Source organism: Perca fluviatilis, chromosome 5, assembly GCF_010015445.1.
Source record: "Perca fluviatilis chromosome 5, GENO_Pfluv_1.0, whole genome shotgun sequence".
NCBI lineage: Eukaryota > Metazoa > Chordata > Actinopteri > Perciformes > Percidae > Perca > Perca fluviatilis.
In genome coordinates, this window is record NC_053116.1 from 3,748,272 (window position 1) to 3,762,225 (window position 13,954).

General features: G+C 40.5%; 1 pseudogene; it reads left to right on the forward strand.

Annotated features, from left to right (window-relative positions):
• The first annotated feature begins 234 nt into the window (after positions 1 to 234).
• Positions 235 to 2,746, forward strand: LOC120558542 (annotated as a pseudogene).
• Positions 2,747 to 13,954: the final 11,208 nt, after the last annotated feature.

Consider the following 13,954-nt stretch of genomic DNA (forward strand, 5'->3'; position numbering starts at 1 on the left):
CATTTTTTTAATTAGGTTTTTATTTGTTAACCATAGTTAATGCACTATGATGAATGATCAAGGTGCAATTGTATTGCTCAAATCTGAATACATGCTGAAAAAAGTTATATGCATAATAATGTTCATAGTTCATGTAAGCTAGCTAATAAATCCTTGTTAACAAATTGGACTTGCAAAGTGTTATAGCTAAAGAAACACACATTTGACATATTTTAATGTTTAAATTATTTTCAGATGGCAACTGCTTTGAAGAAAGTGCCAGTTTGGGAGTATTTTACTGAAGTATCGCCAGGGAAAGCACAGTGTAATATCTGTGACAAAATAATCAGCATGGGGGCATCAACATCTACAGGTAAAAATACTACGAACATGTGGAGTCATCTGAAGCATATTCATCCAGAAGTCCATGAAGAGGCTAGCAGAAAAAGGGGTATGAAAAATCCTTCTCAGCCAACAGTGCCTCAACTGTTTGAAAGCAAGACAGGGTGGAAGGATACAGATCCAAGGTCTATCAAAATTGATGTCTTCATCACTGAAATGATTGTCACTGACAACCAACCATTTTCAGTGGTTTCAGACCTTGGATTTAAGAGGCTCATGTCCCTTATGGAACCCAGGTACCAGATTAAAAATGGGAAGTTCTACAGAACAAAAATGCTTGATGAAACATATTCCAGAGTTTTGACAAAAGTGAAACGTGTAGTGACGAAGGACAAGGCCCCATTCATGGCCTTCACAACTGACTGTTGGTCTGGAACTACAGAGTCCATGATGAGCCTAACTGGGCATTTCATTTCTGAGGACTGGGCTAGAAAGCAAGTGGTGCTAAATGTCAAGCCCATGACTGGATCACACACAGCCACTTATATTCAAGAAACCTTCCTGAACATGTTGGAAGATTGGGATATTGCAACAGACCGTGTTGTTCTTGTCCTAAGAGATGGGGGAGCAAACATGGTAAAAGGAATGAAACTGGCTGAACTTCCTGATTTAAAGGAACACGCCGACTTATTGGGAATTTAGCTTATTCACCGTAACCCCCAGAGTTAGACAAGTCGATACATACCCTTCTCATCTCAGTGCGTGCTGTAAAGCTGTCTGACGGCTCCAGCGGCATCAGCCCATCACAGAACAGGCAGGTGAATGGTTCCAGTAATCCTACTGCTCCGAATAAGTAACAAAATAACGCCAACATGTTCCTATTTACATGTTGTGATTTGTAGAGTCACAGCGTGTACAAAAAACAACGAAACATGAGACACAGCCATCTTCTAACCGTAAACAAACCGGGAACTATATTCTCAAGCGGGAAGAATATAGTACTTGAGCAGGTGATATGCTTGCAGCAAGCCTGTCTGGGAATATAGTTCCCCGTTTTGTTTAGGGTTAGAAGATGGCGTGTCATTGTAGATTTTTGTAACCACGCTAATGAAATCACAACATGTAAACAGGAACATGTTAGGGCGGATATTTGTCACTTTTGTCACAATTTTGGAGCAGTTGGCTAGTTGGAACCAGTTAACTGCAGGATCTGTGCTGGGCTAAATATCTGGAGACGTCAGACAGCGTTTAAATACTACGGCGGAGATGAGAAGGGGGTATGTAACAAATCTTGTCTAACTCGTGGGGGCGAAAAATAAGCAAATTCCCAATAAGTCGGCGTGTTCCTTTAAGCTGAACTGCTCACACCCTTCAGCTCATTATCCATGATGGCCTATCTTGTCAGAGAGCTGTCCTGGACATTATTGCCATATTAAAAGCTGTGCAACTCACTTTGGCCACTCTGTATTGGCCAAACAGAGGCTAAGAACCATTCAGGAGGAGCTGGGTGTCCCAAAGCACAACATCATCCAGGCCGTCCCGACTCGATGGAACTCAACACTTCATATGCTCCAAAGAATGTATGAACAGAGACGGGCACTGAATGTGTACGCTGGTGAACATGGCCATATCAGTGGCTTATCTGCCACACAGTGGGACATTGTCAGTAACCTTATTGACACACTGGCTCCCATCGAAGAAGTCACAATGGAGATGAGCAACTCTGAGTCTTCAGCAGGATGCATTATCCCTAGTGTGTCTGATGCTGCAGGCAGAGGGTCCATCATCAGTAGGGATCAAAACTTTGCGCAAGACCATGCTTGACAGCCTGACAAAGTGGTTTTCTAAAGCAGAAGAGACAAAAGTTCTGGTCCTAGCAACACTCCTTGATCCTAGATACAAGGCCCGTGCCTTTGCGTCTGAAGAAACAGTTGAGAAAGGAAAACTATGGCTAAAGGAGGAAGCTGAAGAACAGCTTGGCGAGCTCAGAGAAGAAGATCCGAGCCCTGCACCAGAAAGACCTGAGCAGGATGAGGATTTGGATCCAGAGACAAAGAAGCAAAGAAGAATCCATCAGCCCACTTTACTGAACACCCTGTATGCCAGGGTCCTTGGTGCCACAGCTGTGTCAAGGGGGATGAACAAGAACAGCTTTGAGAGTGAGCTTGAGTGCTATTTGTCAGAGCCTGTCATTGAAAGAAGTGAAATGCCTCTGCAGTGGTGGCAGAAAAATGACACAAGATTTAAAACACTTGCACTTCTGGCCAAGAAATTCCTGTGTCCCCCACCATCCACTGTGCCAAGTGAAAGGGTGTTCAGTGAAATGGGCATGATTTATGATGCCAAGAAGAGTCGACTGACTGGAGAACATGCACACCAACTCTTTCTCCATTATAATTTGAAGTTCCTAAACTTTGAATATTAAAATGGAAGGACTAGTTTCAGCTGTTTCACAAGTTCAAATTTTGTTATTTGAAATGTCTTCTTTATTCATTAAGTTGGCTTGAAAAAGTACAGTTAAACAGTTACATGTTGAGTTTAACTGGTTTTATTTGTTATTTATTACTTTTTGTTTGTTTGAATGAATGTCTTTTATTGACTTCAATATTTATTTATATTTATATATTTATTTCATTTAGCATGTTTTCATGGTTCAATACAGTTTTTTTATTTTTATAATAAAGTCCAGCACTGTTTTACTTGGAGTGTCATGTTTGTTTTTATCCAGTATCAATTCTAAATACTATCGGTCGATTAATCGGTTATTGGCAAATACGGCCCAACCTAGCTATCGGTATTGGTAAAATCCACTATTGGTCGACCTCTAGTTATGATATAAGAAGTGACCCATACAATGTGCCAAACATAATGTGCCACATGAAGAGACAGTGTAGCATGACAGTACTAACAGCTGAGAAGATTTGGGTCTGTGGTGACCAGGTCCATCTCACACAAACTTCCTTCTCCCATTCTCTCTCTTTATTACTACAACACACACACACACATGCACACACGGCACCGAGTGGGACTCTCCGATGCTCGGAGCCCTGCCGCTGGAGGAGATGCGACAGCGAGGAACGGTCCCACGGCTTGGTCAGCAACATAAACTCGTAGCGGCCGTTGGAGCTTCCGAGCACCGGCTTCCACCGCTGCGAACGGGGTTTTAGCTTATTACGTAGTTCTGTATCACCACCACTTGATTACATACATTAGATCCGATAGATTTTTTGTTTGTGTGTGTTTGTGTGTGTGTGTGTATGTGTGTGTGTGTGCAAGCATTACAAATAAATTGTCCTTCATGATGGGAATAATAAAGTCTGTATCTATAGATGTCATTCCATAATTCAATCTAAATGAACGTATCAAATTGGATTATTTTAATATTGTCTGTATTTTACATGCAGGCTCAGGTAAGCTACTCACTGTTTCCAACTGTCCAGCATCCAGTACAGACAGTAGGTTGTTTTTTTTTTAAATTTGATTTCATAATGATCATTATGTGATAAAATAATTGTTATTAATGTGTTTGAATTTTTGTCATTATCAAATATTTCATTTTCTTTTTTTGTAATGGTAAAAAGAGCAAGAGAGACAGAGAAATTCCCACAGACTCCCTGCAATGATGCTAACTGGCATGTCACCTTCTTCACTGGGACAGGGAGGGGCACAGTTAGGGGGAGACTGGGGTGCTGCTGACTCATCTGTTGTTAAGTCTGCTAAAAGGGGCAGGGACAATGATTTAATATGAATAACTTGCTAAACGTTTCCCTGCACTGATTAAATGGTGATTAAATGTAGGCCAACACTAGTCTGTAGCTAGCTAGCTTATTTCACTATGGACATTAAGCCAACAGGTTAATACCACTCACAGACTAGAGGCTAACCACCTTTCATGGTGAAAAACTGGGTTACAGTTTGACACCCTTTCCTTTGTTTTTCCTCTCTTTTCTCTTTCCTTTTTTGAAAACCAGATTTTGATATAACGTTACTTGGCAACATTGTGATCACTGTAGTTCTGGCGCATCTACTGACTGCAACTAAACACCGTCGCTGAGTCCTAACTTTTCCCCCCTATATGGCGCCCCTGCCTCCACATTCCCAGTTTCCATCTTGGTGTTTCCAATCAGAGCCTACCCACAATGCCTAAGCCTTAACCTGTTCATAATAACATAATATTTTCTATTGCCGACACAATTTCTCTTTGCTTTTCTCACGGTTTACTGTATCTCATAGTTAACTCCTTCCCTTTTTTTTTCCTCTTTCTCCCACATTTCTTTTACTGAACTGTATTAATGATTAAACTACATTCTAACAATCCAAAGTGTAGGTCAACTCCTATTATTGTTCTCATTAACAGCCTACTTTGCGATTCTCCCCACACACACACACACACACCCATGTGAACCCTCACACACTGCTCTGGAATCATCCTCACTAGAGATGAGTCCAATGAGACACATTAATCAGAATCAGAAAAAGAGTTATTGCCACATAATTAGCACGAGGAATTTGCTTTGGTTTGGTGTATTTATAAAAACATATTTAAACATTAATTTAAACAGTATAAACAATTAACAAATAAACAGATTATCAGAGGACTAACCGCATCCCGCTCGACATCGCTAGACTGCCGAACTCACCATGGATTATCAGCTGGCCTAGCAAGCAACGGAGGCGTAGAAGGGAGCGGAGGCAGAAGCGAGGATGCCTACAGGCTAGGCTAAGGAAGCAACCATTCAATCCTTCAATCCCAAGTACCTTCCCCGCAAACGCCAGATCCATTATCAACAAAATGGACGAAATGGAACTGCACATCGCTTCCAGCTGCTTCATTCAGACCTGCTGCGTGATGATCATAACGGAAAGCTGGCTTCATCCGTTCATCCCCGATGCCGAGGTACAGCTAGAGGGCCGTACTACCTTCCGCCAGGATATAGGCAGCAAGTCAGGTAAGAGCAAAGGAGGGGGGCTCTGTATCTATATTCACAATGACTGGTGTTCTGACAGCAGGATTGTGGTCCGACACTGCTGCCCTCATTTTGAAGCCCTCTCGGTAGCATGCAGACCCTTCTATTTACCACGGGAGTTGAGTGTTGTAACAGTCACTGCTGTTTACATCTCTCCCGATGCTAATGTTAGCATCGCCCTCAGCCACTTAATAGCCAGCATAAACAAACAGCAGAGAGCCCATCCCATCCCATGTGCACACACATTATAGCAGGGGATTTCAACCAAGTATGTCTAAAAACGGTTCTCCCCAGTTTCTACCAGCATGTAAACTGTGCAACAAGGGGAGGAAATACCCTAGACCATGTATATTCTAACATTCTGCATGCATACAGGATTGTTTCTCTCCCCCACCTGGGCCAGTCAGACCACCTGTCATTGCTCCTGCTTCCTGCATACACTCCCCTCAGAAGAACAACAAAGCAAACCACCACAACTATAACTATAACTTGGACTGCGGATGTAAATTAGCCCTGCGGCTATAATCCGGCGTGTTTACGTCTGTTTTTGTTGTTTCAATGCAGATGTTCATTAATGTGCATTGTCCCTATCAAATAAAGGATTGAACAACTTGAGGTCTACACCACTTTGGCCTCTACCCAACGCTGACAGCCCCCCACTAGTACTGAGGGAACCGGAGGTGAGGCTGAGGTTGGTCAATCCAAGGAAGGCTGCTGGACTGGATGGAGTACCAAGCAAAGTACTCCAGGCATGTGCTGACCAGCTCGCTGGGGTCTTTACAAAGACCTTTAACATTTCCCCAGCACAAGCTGTCATACCATCCTGCTTGAAGTCAGCAACAATCATCCCGGTCCCCAAAAAAGCAGCCTTGGAGGACCTGAATAACTATAGACCAATAGCACTTACTCCCGTTATAATGAAGAGTTTTGAGAAACTGGTCCTCCACCACATCAAAACCAGCCTCCCTCCCACCCACATCAGTTTGCATATACACTACTGATCAAAAGTTTTACAACACCCCAATTTTTCCAGGTTTTTATTGAAATTCATGCAGTTCAATGTCTTATTGTACTCTGAAATTAAAGAATAGAACAAATGAACAATTTAAGTTAAAAAAGAAATCATGGAATCAATTCATAAACCAAAATGTATTCTAAATTTTTGACTCATCAAAGTAGCCCCCTTTGGCAGATATAACAGCTGAACACACTCGTGGCATTCTTTCTACAATGGAAATCAAATATTCTTCAGAAAGTTCTTCCCAACTCTGTTGCAGAAGTTCCCATAAATGTGTGGCACTTGTAGGTTGCTTTGCTTTCACTTTTCTGTCCAGTTTATCCCAAACCAGCTCCATGGGGTTTAAGTCTGGTGACTGTGCTGGCCACTTCATGTTTTTGAGCTTACCATCTTTTTCTTTTTTGCTAAGGTAGTTCTGGCATAGTTTGGACTTATTTGACAATGTTTCTTGGCCCAGGCAAGCCTCTTTTTCTTATTCTGACGTCTTAGCAATGGCTTTCTTGCTGCAACTCGACCTATCAAACCTGCAGCTCCAAGTCTTCTCTTTACAGTTGAAACGGAGACTTGCTTATTAAGACCACTATTAAGCTGTGCTTGAAGCTGTTGTCCTGTGAGCCGCCTATCACGCAAGCTGTTGACTCTCAGAAACTTGTCTTCTGATTGTGTTGTGGCTTTGGGTCTGCCAGACCTCTTCCTGTCAGAGTTTCCCCCAGTTTCTAAGTGCCTTTTGATGGTGAAGAATACTGTACTCACTGACACCTTGACTTCGCAATTTCTCTGCCAACATTCTTAAGTGTTATGATGGTCTGTCTCTCTTCCATTGTTAATTGCCTTTTTCCCGCCATTTTTATGGCAACACACTACTTTCTGCAGTACAATACTGTTCAAATAATGCTCACGAGGGTACGGTACCACAGTGTGTTCCAACAATACTTTTATACAAACAGAGGGGGTTGTAAGTAATCCAGACAAGTTGGAACACCTGGGGGAATTGGAAGCACCAACTTTCAAAGCTTGATCAACCTCCATTGCTGCAGAACAGCTTTACGTTGTTAACCCATTTCTTGTTCCCTGAAAAAGGCCTTTTTGTGAAATTCTGAAATGTACATTATTTTTCAGTTTTGAGTAACCTTACTTTTTTTTTTAACCTCAGGCAGTCAGAACCATTTCAAGGTATTCATTGGACTTGAACTGCTAAAGTTTCAATAAAAAACAAAAAGAATTGGGGTGTTCTAAAACTTTTGACCAGTAGTGTAGAGCAAACAGGTCAATCAAGGACACTATAGCCATCACTGTCCACACAGCGCTGAGTCACCTGGAACACCAGAAGATCTATGTGAGGACACTCTTTACTGACTTCAGCTCAGCCTTTAATACAATCATACCGGACATGCTGGTTGGTAAACTGCTGGACTTAGGTCTCTCCCTCTCCATCTGCTCCTGGATTAAAGAATTCCTCCACCCACAGAGTTAAAACTGGCCCCCACATCTCCTCCTCCATTACTCTCAGCCCTAGCTCCCCACAGGGTTGTGTGCTGAGCCCTCTCCTTTACTCTCTGTACACATATGACTGCAGGCCAGCCCACTCGTCCACCCAATACCATCGTCAAATTCGCGGATGACACAACCACCACCGGATTTATCTCGAGGGGAGATGAGTCTGAGTATAGGGACGAGGTACAGAGACTGTCGAAGCAGTGTTCAGTGAATAACCTTACACTGAACACCACTGATGAATACACTGATGATACTGGACTTCCGGAAGAAGCGTGACACAGAACCGAAGAAATATGCCAATTTACACATAGGAAACCTCGAATTGAGAGAAAAGATCCAACAAATCGAAGATCACAGCCATAAATTTAATGTTTGCATCATCGGGATCCCTTGCGGCGCAGAAGGAGGACAACTAACTACCTTCATGAACAACTTTCTGAGGGAAATGTTTGGTGCGGATAAACTTGGGCCGCAGCCATATGTGAATATTGCACACCGCACCGGTCCTCAATCCCACACGCACATAATTATTGCCCGGCTGTTTAGCTGGGAAACTAAAAGTATCATTATGAAAAGGTTCGATTGAGAGTGAAATACGGCCTCCTGCATCCATGCAAGCTGATAGTTACTCATCAAGAGACCACGGTGACATTTACTGACGCTAAAGAGGCACTGACCTATTATGTGCTGGTAATCAAACCATCCCTCCAGGATCCACAAGTCGGAAATGTCCGTATATGGATCTCTTTCTCGTGTTCAGACAACTGTAAGCACTGCCAGCTTTCTTTCTTCTTCTTTTTATTATTAAAATTTTGCTGTTGTTACTCCAGTATGACATTCCAATATTTTGGGGTGGAGATTTTAATTTTGTACTGGATGCAAAATTGGAAAGATCATCTCAAAATAAATATGCATTATCTAATATGTCAAGAGCTTTGTTAAATAATAAACGAAAGTTAGGACTCCTATGAAGTATGGAGAACGCTTCATCCAGAGGAGAAAGCGTTCTCTTTCTACTCCCATGTGCATGATTCATATTCACGATTAGATTTTTTATTTATCCCAGCTAATTATCTTTCAAAAATTATAAACTGCTCTTACTATGCCAGGATTCTCTTAGACCACTCTGCTCTGATTTGTGAAATAGAATTTGAAAAGCTAGCATCAAATTCCAAGCCATGTAGATTTAATATTATGAATTTACGTCTTATATGAATGCGTATTTAGAAATGTCTAAATACAATCAAAATAACTCCATTGATAATATGGGACACACTATAAGAGGGTGTGTGATAGCACTTTTCATCATCATTGAAAAAGAAAACAAAAAATGAGTTGAAATGCATTGAAAATTATATAATTAATCTGGAGAAGCAACACTATGTAAATAATGACTAATATTTTGTTGCTGATAGATGAACTTAAGTTGAAGTATAATTCTTTTAATACTCATGCATGTGAATTAGCATTCATAAAATCAAAATTATCCTATGTAGAACAGGGTGAAATGGCAGGCAAACTATTAGCTAGGCAGATCAAAAAAGTGTCGGAAGATAAAACAATTCTTAAAATCAAAAAACAAGATGGAGGCACTACCATGGATGCTCTTCAGATTTATGATGCTTTTAAATCATACTATAGTGAACTATATACATCTACTTCACAGTGTGACCCGGGCAGATGCAGATCTTTTTTAGATAACATTTTATTACCTACCTTAGCACAAGAAGTCTGCCATGGCCACACTTAAAAGTGGTAAAGCTCCGGGTTTGGTTGCACTGCCAATTGCGTTTTATAGACATTTTTCAAGTTATTTATTGCCACTGTTTCTTGCTATGATTAATGCCATAATATTACTCCAAAAAAGGGTAAAGATCCTCTCCATTGTTCTTCTTATAGGTCAATCTCAATTTGAAATGCTGATTACAAAATTATTGCCAAATTCCTAGCACTGCGCCTTGAAAAAGTTTTACCTAGTCTTATTCACTTAGACCAAACTGGTTTTGTTCTTGGTCGCACTTCTATTGATAATTTACGCAGGAACTTTGATATTCTTTATCATACTAACGGTATTAATTCTCCGAATGTAATACTCTCTGTCAATGCAGAGAAAGCATTCAATAGGGTTGAATGGAAATACCTTAAATCTGTTCTCTGAAGATTTAATTTTGGTCTTAAGTTCTGTCATTGGATACACATTCTTTACAGTGCCCTTATGGCAGTGGTTAAAACTAATGCCTTTGTACTTTGAAGACGCACGAGACAGGGTTGTCCTGTGTCACTTGCATTGTTCGCTATTGTTATCGAACCTTTAGCTGCATCAATTAGAGCTCATGATCATATCAATGGTGTGGAAATTGGGATGGAGGAGCACCTCATATCTTCGTATGCAGACAATATTTTGTTGTACATTCATGATACAGTGAATTCAATTCCATTTTTGTTATCTTTGTGTGAAGATTCTGGAAAGTTATCAGGTTACAAAGTTAACTGGGACAAAATTGAGATAATGCCAATTTCCAATTTTGATTGTACTCTACTCAAGAATCAATTCAATTGGAATTGGTCTAAAAATTGTATTAAATACTTGGGTTTGTTTCAAGAATGGAAGATACGTTTAGTTTGAATTACCTTCCAGTAATTATTAAAGTATCAGAGGAGTTAAAAAGAACTGGCCAATTACCCATTTCATTCATGGGGAGAGTAAACATAGTTAAAATGTCGGTTTTGCCAACATTTTTGTATTTATTTCAAAATCTTTCGATTACTCCACCACAACCTTTTTTAAAAGAATACAAAGTCTTATCTCTTCCTTTCATCCTGTCTCTTCCTGTCATCTCAGCTCAAACAGATAAAATAATTTTTTAAATACAACATGTTCATGGAAAAGAATAGAATCCTTGCACATTGGTCCATATAACTTGAAACAATTACCATACATTGATCTTAAAGAAGTGGTTAAAATCACTAGAAATCCTGTCATACTGAATACCCTCCATATTTGGAAATGGTCTCATAAATTGTTGGGATACAAAAATACTCCCTCCCCTTTTTCCCCAATTTGGAGAAATCCACTTTTGCCCATCTAATGTTAACATTACATCTTTAAAAAGAAACACCCACTCTATAAGTTATGTCAGGTGATAGGGAAAGCCTCTTTAATGTGGTGGGTGGAAAGGAAAAATAATCTGGGTAGTTTTTTTAGCTGAAAAAAAGACGTGTGCTGAATTAAATAAGGGGTGGCAGTAGCTCAGTCCGTAGAGTCAGAACAAGTTCCAGTACGGACCAAAGTACAGAGTGTGGATTGGTAGCTGGAGAGATGCCAGTTCACCTCCTGGGCACTGCCAGGTTACCCTTGAGCAAGGCACCGTACCCCCCAACCGCTCAGGGTGCTGGTCCAGCTGGCAGCCCACTCACTCTGACATCTCTCCATTTGTGCATGAATAGGTCCTGAGCATGTCTGTGTGTATTTCAGGATTTCTAACAAACAGAGTGTAAATTGTAATTTCCCCACTGGGGATCAATAAACAGTATAATTATAATTATAACGTTAGCTGGCAAAAATACGTACACCTCTACATACTTGCAAAAATACGCATTTAGCTCTAGTTTTTGGTGGAAAAATCAGTGTCTCCACCATTTGTGGGAGCATATTTTTGCCTTGGCTTCAGGGTTTGGCCACTTATAACCATCAAAATGTCCAGCAAAAATTAGCCTCAGTGCCCAATGTTACAGTAGTGTTATTGTTTTCTGTAATCTGATATTTCATTGAATTCATCCTTTTTAGTTTATGAGATACGAGCTAAAGATTGTGTAACTCAAAGAATATGGTGTTAGGAGTTGAATGTATAGCTACCATGGTTTATGGGGGGAAAAGAAAAGTAAAATGTATTTATTTCCCCTAGCCGCTTAACCTTAAATTTGACCGATCGTTAAACAAGTGATTTGAGGACTCTTTTCTTCATTTTCTTCATTTCATATGTAGAACAACAACCAGGAGGAAGAAGAAAGCTGGACATGAAGGCCTGACCTCGTGGCCCACAGGAGCACATGGTCTGTCATTGCTTGCTGAGCCACCAGGCAATGAATTTCAACTTTGCAACCTATCTACAAACTGACATATGCAAGTATGTAGAGGTGTACGTTTTGCAACCTGTGTACTTCAGAAGTAGGAATATTCTGTAGACATGTGAAAAAACATGAGCACATGGCAAACTATAGGTTTGCATGTGGAAACGAGCAATGCCCGGTTTCCTTTACACATTTTGCTGCGTTTAAATCCCACATGCACAGGAACCACAAACAGTCACAGATTAAAGCACAAACTCAGTTCAGTGGTACCTTTGCTTGTAAAGTTAAAGATGCAGTAGGTAAGTATGAAGGTAAATATGGTGCAAAACGTGAGAGCTTGTAGAATACAATGTGAGAACTTGCAGAACAAAAAAATTGAACTTGTATGTTAAAATGTGCACTTGTAAAATAAAAATGTGCACTTGTAAAATAAAAATTTGCACTTGTAAAATAAAAATTTGCACTTGTAAAAATTATTCACATTTGAAGTCACAAAAAGAAAAAAAACATGAGAGCTTGTAAAAAAAATCTGAACTTGTAAATTGAAATTTGCACTTGTAGAAAAAATATTCACAAATGTGTAGATTGATATTTGCATGAACACAATGACAGCTGCAAACTTGTAATGCAACATTTACTCATGTACTTTTTTTTTTTACTCAGGTTGATTTTCCATCACAACCACAACTCAGTGATTACAACCTCTCGAATCTGTCACTGTATGCGCTCTCTCGCATCACAAAGAGGCGAATCCTACGCCTCGACTTTTTGAACACTTGTTGCGATACATTTGGTGCGCAAAACTAATTTGTACCTGTGGACTTAGGCTGTGGAGCTCTGATCCAACAGAACGGAGGAAGCAGGGTTTCTATCGCCAGATGAGGGACAACTCTGTCCGGCTTATTTAGCTATGTCGCATGGAAACCTGGTTGAATAGCAAGCTAGCGTTAGCTAACTAACCAACCAGCTTCATTATAATTAAATACCTTTTAATTATCTTAACACTTTTTAACAGTCAAACTGAAACACTGGCGGTGAGCTCCAGGTCCTGCAGCCGCAGACGGACCGTCACCAGCGGTATCGGCCAGCGGAGCAACATCGCTATTATTGCCAGAAAGCTTCGGCCGACCTCGACCTGCAGTCGGAGCTCCAGCGGGACACGGAGAGCCCCGCACCCGGTAGCATCGGCACATCCCCCGGCCATGACCACAGCTTGCTTTGCTGATGTTGTGCCTCACTGCCAATCATTGCACCCGCTTGGGCAGCAACAATAGCTTCTGCAGAATTACATCCACCTCGCGGGCAGCAGCAATCATTTTTGCCGAATAATAAAGAGTTGTGGTTGTGATGGAAAATCAACCTGAGTAAAAAAAATAAAGTACATGAGTAAATGTTGCATTACAAGTTTGCAGCTGTCATTGTGTTCATGCAAATATCAATCTACACATTTGTGAATATTTTTTCTACAAGTGCAAATTTCAATTTACAAGTTCAGATTTTTTTTACAAGCTCTCATGTTTTTTTTCTTTTTGTGACTTCAAATGTGAATAATTTTTACAAGTGCAAATTTTTATTTTACAAGTGCAAATTTTTATTTTACAAGTGCAAATTTTTATTTTACAAGTGCACATTTTTATTTTACAAGTGCAAATTTTTATTTTACAAGTGCAAATTTTAACATACAAGTTCAATTTTTTTGTTCTGCAAGTTCTCACATTGTATTCTACAAGCTCTCACGTTTTGCACCATATTTACCTTCATAGGTAAGTCTTATAAAACTAACTTTCTGTCCTATTTGCTGAAACTGACCCTATGTTCCAGTAGAACTACATGAATTATGTAAAAAAAAAAAAAAAAAAGACAGCTCCTCTGGCACCTCCTACAGCCTGTAGTGCCATTGGTAAAATTCCACCGCTCCCGGTCGGTTTTCTCCAATCAGGGCCACAGGGGTGGTCTATCTGCCTGTCAATCACTGCTCAGGCACACGCATATATAGCGTTCTCCCCTCCCCCCTCCCCGCGCACGAGCTGCAGAAAAGTTTTCCAAAACTCCGTGAGTAATGGAGAGGCTTTTCAGAGGT